We start from the raw sequence: 9,256 nt of genomic DNA on the forward strand, positions 1-9,256 counted from the left end.
GGGGGTATAAGGCATTTCTGGAGGCAGAGTGGCATATAGGGGGACACACTTACATACACACACATGCCGATTTTGTTTTTGTTTTTAACAAATACAAAAAAATATTATACAGTACAAAAAATACTGACTAAATAGGTTTACTGACTAAATAGGTTTACTGACCTTCTACTTCTCTTGACTTCCATCCTCTGGTAGCTGCACACTGTTCTCCTCTATGCTGACAGGATGTCACTGACCTGACATCCGGTGCTGCAGCAGTCTGAGTGCGAGGGGGTGGAGCTTTCACCCCTCACGCTGCTCCCATCACTATGCAGCCATCAGACTGCTGGGAATGTAATCTAAACAGCCGATGCGTGCTGATGCCGCCGGTCGGAGCTACTTTAACACTTTTTTTTTTAATTTATACGGTAAGCTGGATCGGCCGCTTTGATTAGATTTCGGGCAGCCTGGGGGGCAATTGCCCCCCTACCCAGCCCGCCCCTGGCGCCGAGGGAGGCCTTGAATGCCATTTGCAGCCGCTCAGCGGCTGTCTTCAGGGTTAGTCTGCCGGCCGCCCAGCCCACGGACCTGCCGGCTCACCAGGAAATTTCCCGGTATCCCGGTGGGCCAGTCCGGCCCTGTCAGGGACGTAGATTGTGTCCTGCTGTTTGTGTGTTTTTGGTTATCACTGTACCAGAGCCTGTCCTGGGGTGTGTGTGCGTATAGGTGTTGGTGCGGCACAGCCTATCCTGGTGTGTGTGTTTTGGTGTCCGTATGGCATAGCCTGTCCTGTGTGTGTGTTTGGGTGTCGGTGTGGCAGAGCCTGTCCTGGTGTATGTTTGGGTATTGGTTTGGCAGAGCCTGTCCTGGTGTGTGTGTGTCTGGGTGTCAGTGTGGCAGAGCCTGTAATGGTGTGTGTGTCTGGGTGTCGGTGTGACAGAGCCTGTCCTGGTGTGTGTGTCTGGGTGTCGGTGTGACAGAGCCCGTGTTGGTGTGTGTGTTTGGTTATCTGTTTCCTGGCAGTTGGAATTATTTAATTTATACTTATCCAGAGATAAAAAGCCCACTACGACTTCAGGGGACAAAACATTCAAGGCCCTGAAATAATTTAGTGGAAAAGTTGAGGTATTGTGTTATTTATGCTATAATATTTATTTCAAGGATTAGTCGTACTAAATTGTGGCTTCAGGCTTCCCATGTTGAATGACCGAGTATTATGTTAGTCCAATAACAAAAGTATAATTCCATAGCACATTACTTTTGGCAATATATATATATATATATATATATATATATATATATATATATATATATATTCTCAGTGGTATGATTTAATGGTGGAAATTATGAATGCCCCCCCCAGTTTGACTGTGGTATCTTGTGTGCCCCCCCTATATATTGTTTCTAGAGTCGCCACTGTTTGTGAGGGTATTTCGAGCTGGAATGAGGTTGCTAAACAGTCCCAAATGAGACATAGGCATCTTTAACATTGGCAAAAGGGAACAGGCATGCTGTGCCCCATTACTTTTTTCAAATTAAAGATACTTACAAAATACATAATATATGTTGTGGTATTTTTGTCAACTGAACTGGTCTGGGGACCGTTTTCACAGTAAAATCTTATTTAAAAAATGGTTTCAAAATGTTTTCTTATTTTAATGTATTATTACTACTAAATTAAGTACAGAAGGGGTTAATGGAGTAAATAGCTTAATCTGTGATTACCTTTTTTGTACTGATTTGTACAATAAGAAGTTGGGTGCTGTGGTAGAACAAAGCTACAAATTATCTACTTCACTGTTACCACGTGAAGTATGCATGCACGATTTTAACACTTACAGAGAAGCCAAAATATCAACAATTTAACTGTAAATGACCTGCATACCTGAAAACATTAAAATTAATATCCGATATGAAATCAGAACAAACAGAAAAACTCAATTTGTTTACTTAATAATAATGAATAAATTTCCTTAGTTAAAAATTATACATACCATCGCTGTTCATTCCATCTACGTCCTCTCACACACTACCTTAACCCCTTGACTGCTAACGACGGCATGGTGCCGTCGCTAGCAGTCCCAGTCAGGTGCTAACGACGGCACCATGCCGTCGCTAGCACTATCCTACCTTGATGGGGGTCTGTGGACCTCCATCACCACCTACCCCGGCGATCTGCCCCTCACATTGAAGGGCATCACCGGGACCACCCGATCCGGCCGGTGACGTTGCGCGTAATGACGCGATGACGTCACCGCGCAACTTTATTGAAAACTGACAATTGTCAGTTAAAGAGGTATGGGGGCATGCTGCTTAGATGCCTGTATCTCAGACCCCCAACATATACCGTTGGAAAGGTAATCGCCTTACCTTTCCAACGGTATAAGGCTTGTGAAAGAATAAAAAATATTAAGTTAAAAAAAATATATATAAAAAAAGTAAAAAAAAAATGATTTGGGGGTCTCTAAAGGCAGATAAATAAAGATCAAAATTTCCTAGAGACCCCCAAATTAAATGATCTAAACATAAACTAGTTTAACTTAAAAAAAAAAAAGTTTAAGTATTCTAGCTAAATGATCACTGTGGTAGCCAATGTTACCACAGTGATCATATAGCTATGAAAAAGTCACATTCCCTTTTTAAAAATGGCCGATACTAAATTTTAACCCCATGATCACTTTGATCATGGGGTTAATTTTAGCCAATGGTAGAGGGAGGCAACTTTTGAAATCTTGATGAACTGTAAATTAACTGCAAATATTATTAAAATCAGCCATTTAGCCTGTGCGGTAGGTGAGTAACCATCTCATCCCTGGAGCTCCTTGCATTTTTACAGTAAAACTTATTTTTGCTGTAAAAGTGATTTTTTTTCTCCCTTTACCATCATTTCTTTGGGATTGTAAGGAGAAAGAATGGCGTGTGCTTCTGTGAGTGAATGTATGGAAAGTATGGTGTGTGCTTCTGCGAGTGAATGGAGATATGAAAGGCGTGTGAATGGTCAGTAATTAGGGTTGAAGCCTTTACGTGGCATTACTGCAAGTTAAATTATGGCACAAAAAGTATACATTAGCAAAAACTACACCCCTTGGCGCATCAAATAAGGGGCTGCATGTGTTTCTAGTACAAACCTGGAGTGCGCTAGACACAAATGAACATGTCACTATGGTTAGAAAAAACATATTTTCTAGCCAAATCGACATATTCTGTCATTGTTTGTGCACTCAACTTTTGTCCTAGAAATACATGTAACCCCTCATTTGAAGCTCCAAGGGGTGTAGTTTCTTGAAATGTGTACTTTATGTACCCTAATTTCACTTCCCAGATGCCTAGACCACTTTAACTTCAGATATGGCAGATTTGATAATCTTGTTAAAAAATTGTCTTAAAACATTTAGGGGTGATGCCTGCATTTAGACAGCTCTAGACAGCTGGAAAATTTAATTATGGTACATAATAAATAAAGTACATAATAAAGTACATATTTTCAGAAACTACACCCCTTGGCGCATCAAATGAGGGGCTGCATGTATTAGTAGCACAAGACTGGAGTGCGCAAGAACTTGTAGCTTTTAATTTTTTTTTATTTTTAGAAGTGTGAAATTCACTTATTTGTTGTGCACGTCAGATTTGTGATACAAATACAAATAAGACCTCATTTGCTGCGGCTGGGGGTGTAGTTTCTAAAAATATATAGTTTTGTTGGCATATTTTAACATCCCAGGCAGCTAGAGCTGTTTAGTTGATGGCAGCCATGCATTAAATTTAAAGATGTCTTTTGTGATAGTCTAATAAATTTAACTTTTAGCAATAAAATATTAGAAAAACACAGTCTACTGTTATCAATTTCTGTTTATTTTAGACCGGTTACCTACTACAAATATTTAGCAACACAGGTTTTGATATTAGAGTTTAGAAAAATAACATTACAAACTAGTTTTTATTGAGTCAGAAGTGACAAATTACACTTTTTTTCCCATTTTTGGCTTTATTTTGCAAAACTAATGAGACATACACATATAAAAATGGTATATTTGGAATCTGCTGGGTGTACTGAAAAAAACAATATATAGTTTGTATAGTTTATTCCCAAGAAATTTACTTCTAAACGCGTTTAAACGTGAGATGCACCAAAATGCCGGAAACCAGCTTAGCACCAGGGTGGGAAATGGCTTAGCAGCCAAGGGGTTAAAGTATAGCCTCTAATTTGTAATTACTATCTTATATAACATACTTTTGACTATATTTTATATTTCTTCCATACATCATCTAGTGTTTGGAGGCATTTTAATCTTCATTCAATTTGTTTTCTGCATCAAAAATAAAAAACAAATTCTACCAAGATGACAATCCTTCTGAAATGTTAACAACCTTTGTGCAGCCAATAGCTTTAGAACTTTAGAAGCAGCCAAGCAGGTATGTGTGAAAAGTTGAACTTAATGAATTGAAGTCTTTTTTCAACCTACTATACTATATTACTAGTCTTCATAATAATATATACAAATCTTTTTTGGTACATTTTGTTTTATTTATTGTATTATCTATGTGGGTATACAGTAGTACATAGTAGACTCAGCGCTGGTGGTGTCTTTGTGTTCGTCTTTGTCTTCGGAGAAAAAAAATCTCCCTGTTCCGCAAATATTTGCGTGTGTTCTTCGTTTTTTCTGGGTTTTTTAGAAGGGGTTAATACGGGGTTAACGCGGTATGGACTACGCAGCAGCTTTAGCGCCAGGGGTTTAAATGACCGTATGAGCAACTCTATTGGTCGCCTGCAGGGGCAAGAGGCCTGTACTTCATTGGTTGATGACAGATGAGCCCCTGCTGGCGACCAATAGGGCCGCTCGTAAAGACGTAAATCCTTTCCTAGCAACTTGGCCCGCAGAGACCACTGGTCTCCCTGCTGCAACAGTTAAAAGTCCGTACGAACGACCACTAAAGTCGCTTGTACAGACCTTTAACTGTTCTCTGTCAGTGGTCTCTGACAGCTAAGTAAACCCTTGACTGTGAACCAATGGATTTCCACTCCCGCTATCTCCGCAGCATCGCAGGGGGTTAACGGGAGCAGAAATCCGTAGGTTCCCCGTCAGGAGTTAAAAAGGCTGTGCGAGTGAGCCTATTGGCCGCCTGCATGCTCTTCCTCTGGAATCAACCAATTGGTTGATGCCAGGGGAGGACCCTGCAGGTGACCAATAGAGTCATTCGCACGGCCCCTTAACCCCCGACGCCGAACCTATGGATTTCCGCTTCCGTCATCCCCTGCGATGCTGCGGAGATAAGGTAGGCTAGATGGGGAAGGGACCAAGGAGATTAGTAGGCAAAGACTAACACGAAGATTCTTCGTGTCGTGTGTCTTCTTCTTTGTGTACATTTTACCGCCACTATATTCTATTTTACGTTTCTTCGGAACGAACACGAAAACGCACTCTTCGTGTTCGTTTTCATGTCCCGAAAACGCCCGAAGACGAATGCACAAGTCAAGTACTGTCAGGGTCCTCAGCAAAGACCCCAACGAAGCGACTGACCTGAGTACCCGCCAATGGCGGGCACTAACTCCCATGTCGCTGCCGTCCTCACTGCTGCTCCGTCGGCTGCTTTGCCGTGTTTTTTGGATTCTCTTTGTGGATTCCTGAATGGAGAAGGCGGGGAACACGCGTCAACGACATTACGCACGGAGGCGGGGCGACCCCTGGTGGTATCACTCAATGCTCAGTTATTGTGCTTAACGGAGCTCTATTGTGTTGCTGCTTTTTCCTATTGATTCCTGTTGCTGAACCTTGGCTTTTGAATACTGTTTATACTGATTTCTCCGTTCCTGACCCTTGGCTATTGAATACCGTTTATGCTGATTTCTCCGTTCCTGACCCTTTGGCTGTTGAATACCGTTTATGCTGATTTCTCCGTTCCTGAACTTTGGCTATTAAAAACCGTTTACGCTGTTTTCTCCAATCCTGAGCTTTGGCTATTTATTTCTGGACTTGCTGTGTTACCATCTGCCCTCACTGCTGTAAGGTATCCTGCATACCGGGTTCCTCACCCCGAATCCCCGACAAGTACATAGTAAATAATAATCAAAATTAGCATCATGTAGCAGCACCAGGGTTAACACCAATAAAGAAAACCTCAAACATGTATAGCTACATGTTGTAAGGCTGAGAGCTTTCTGAGGCTCAAGTCCTAGAGAGGTTTTTCATTAGTCATATTTTTCGGCCTGCCAATGGCTCAAATTATAATATTCTTTACTTAGGTCACTTTCACAACAATCTAATGGCCACTGCAATTTGTTATCACTGTTACACTATTCCACCTTTGTAGATATTTACAACTGCTGGATCAATAATTGGATCTTACCCTCTTTGTCTTGCCACACAAAGCTTAGAATTAAAAAATAAAAATAAAAAAAAACACCCAACACAAAGCAGTACAAACACAACACAAAGCAGACTTTTTACTTACAGTATAGGCAAAGCACACAGGGGTGCCACCTGATAATGGTTGCTCATATAGGCAAAGAACACTGCCTGTGAACTAAGTCCTAATAATGCAATACACTGGCCACATTAAGGATTCTGTATTTGGGGCTATCTTACCCTTCATTTGATGTCTTTATTGCACCTCCTCGGGTAAGACTAATGGCCTGGCTGGGTTTTGTCTACAGATGTCTAGAATCCTGCCAACTGCAGCAATTGTAATTCTACATGATTTATTGACAAAGAAGAAAAGTGCACCCAAGGAAAATGTTCAAAAGAGAACAGTCCTTCAAAATCAAAAGCCACTACAACTTTTATACAAAAAATAAATCTTTAACCAATCAACTGTTCATGCAATCAAAATGACTTTTGTATATGATTATCCTATATTGTTTTTATATCAGATGTCAGATGATCACCTGTGTATTAATCATTGTCATGCTAAGCTTACTTTTCTGATCTAAGCATACCCTGACTCGCCATAAGCTTCTACCTTTTACATGCTGCTGCATGCCATCAAATCCAGGGGCATCTTAGATGTTTTACTGTTCATTTGTGCTAGATTTCTGTTTTTTTAAATTTCTTACCATGTTCCCTTCTATAACATGGTCATCTTGACACACATTGCCCTGAATATAAGAATATATATGGCATAGGTCATGGATTGTTTCACATGCACTGGTTGTGGTATGCATTAAATTCAAGCCAGGTTATATGCACCTATGATGACAAAGGAAGCGTTTTTAACTTACATATTAGGACAGTCCAGTATAACTCAATAGTTGTTAGCTTAAATTGAACATTACTTAAATGAATGTCTAGTGACCCATTACAAACTCTGTACGATTCCTATGAGTTTAACATTAAAGCCAATTAGCCAATGATGCTGATTTAAGCTTTGAGCAACTCAGTTAGCCTCTGATGTATAGAGTGCTCACAAGCGATATTAACATGAGTTTCTATGTCTTTCATCAGGAAGTCACACCTGTACTCAACTCTCAAGTGCATATGTTGGTTCCATGGAAAATGTCAAGAAAGGCAGCAAAGAGAAAGCTTGGTCCTAACAATATGGTATTGACTATTTAGAAGTTTTTCTGTTAATGGGCAGTATACCAGCATTTTAATTAAAAGACAATGATTAACTGCCGGTGATGAAATAAGGTTGAAGTGTCCTTAAGTTAAAATGACCTATTGAATGTGTAATTACCCTGACATTTAGCTGTGAGCAATAAATTTAAAGAAAAAAACTACAATCTTCATGAGACAATGTCTTAATATTATTAGTATTAAAAGCTAAATCGCTACATACATGGATCAAGCAATGCACATCTATAAAGGTCATTGCAGGGTTAAAACATTGTTTTATGATTACAACACACATTTCTATAATTTAATGGATTAAATGCAAAGAAAATACAAAACATATTAGAAAGGATACTGAATATGAAAAGCCTATTAATCTCTTTGTGACTGAAGATGTACCAGGCACATTACAAAAAAATGGCCCCCAAAAAAACAATGCTGTAGCTGGTTCATTATGGTCGTAATTGGCACTGCATCAAGCATGGAAGCTGTTGCTATCTACTTCTGGATTTGTACATCCAATTCCTGACATTTCTCTGCAGGTGATTCGTTTTAAAGCAAGTTCAGTAAACAGCAAGTACTGTACTCAAGGAGACTTGTGAGTAAACCCCCTCCCCACCACAAATGTCATTACATTGGAAAGAAATAATAAAATAAAGATGAAGCAAGGGTGCCAATGACAAACCCCCTTTCATCACCCCATTTGCGGAGGAGTAGGAGGTAATCACAGAGAGAGGTATAGTGGTCATTTATATACCTCCTCAGCCTTATCGCCATGGATAACATGGGAGAGTTAACATTTAAAAAATGCCCAATGGAAGGCACGAACTCCAAGCCGTATCTCCCCCTTGCTTCCTATTCCATTTGTAATAAAATGGGGGAGGTAAAATCATATAAATGCCCTTTGGGGAATCTTTGCCCCCCCCTCCCCCTGCCTCCACCACCTGCTCACTGGGATATGTGTTTATAAAGTTTTGGAAATACTTTTGGAAAGCCACAGACCCCATTATGTACCTCTGCTCCTCCATCTCTGCCCTGTGTGATGGAAGTGTTGTATTTTGATTTAGAAAGAAAGGCCTTACCTACTCTATACTTCTAAGTACCCCCAGTAAGGATGAATTAGTTCTATCAAAGTATGATTTTTTTTGCTATGGGACTTCTCCTTTAATGTTACATAATCTGAGGCCTAACTGGTGCTTAATGATGTCATAAATAAGTAATGAATTGCATAAAGGTGGGGAGTTGTGCTTATCTCATAATGTGAGGTTTAGTTATCATACATTAAAATTGTTCTTCACAGGGTACTCTCTCTATACTATCAGGTCTGCATATCTAAACACTGCTTATTAAATATTATTTATGTTCATTAAATTGTACACAGTATGCTATAATACATTCACTTTAACACTATTATACCATTAAAATGTTTAATTTGTGCTACCTGATGTTTTTGAGTTGTATGTTCTCTGCATCAATATGGAGGTGATGTAGAATGTGCTTACAGAGAGATACACTCACTGGCCACTCTATTAGGTACACCTTGCTAGTACCGGGTTGGACCCCCTTTTGCCTTTAGAACTGCCTTCATTTTTCATGGCATACTTTCTACAAGGTGCTGGAAACGTTCCGTAGAGATTTTGGTCCATATGGACAACAACAATGCTCAATTGGTACTAAGGGGCCCAAAGTGTGCCAAGAAAATGTCTCCCACACCATTACACCGCCACCAG

The sequence above is a fragment of the Sceloporus occidentalis genome, unplaced genomic scaffold (genome assembly GCF_023333645.1).
Source record: "Sceloporus occidentalis isolate IW3139 unplaced genomic scaffold, rSceOcc1.0.p SCAF_99, whole genome shotgun sequence".
NCBI classification, from domain to species: Eukaryota; Metazoa; Chordata; class Lepidosauria; order Squamata; family Phrynosomatidae; genus Sceloporus; species Sceloporus occidentalis.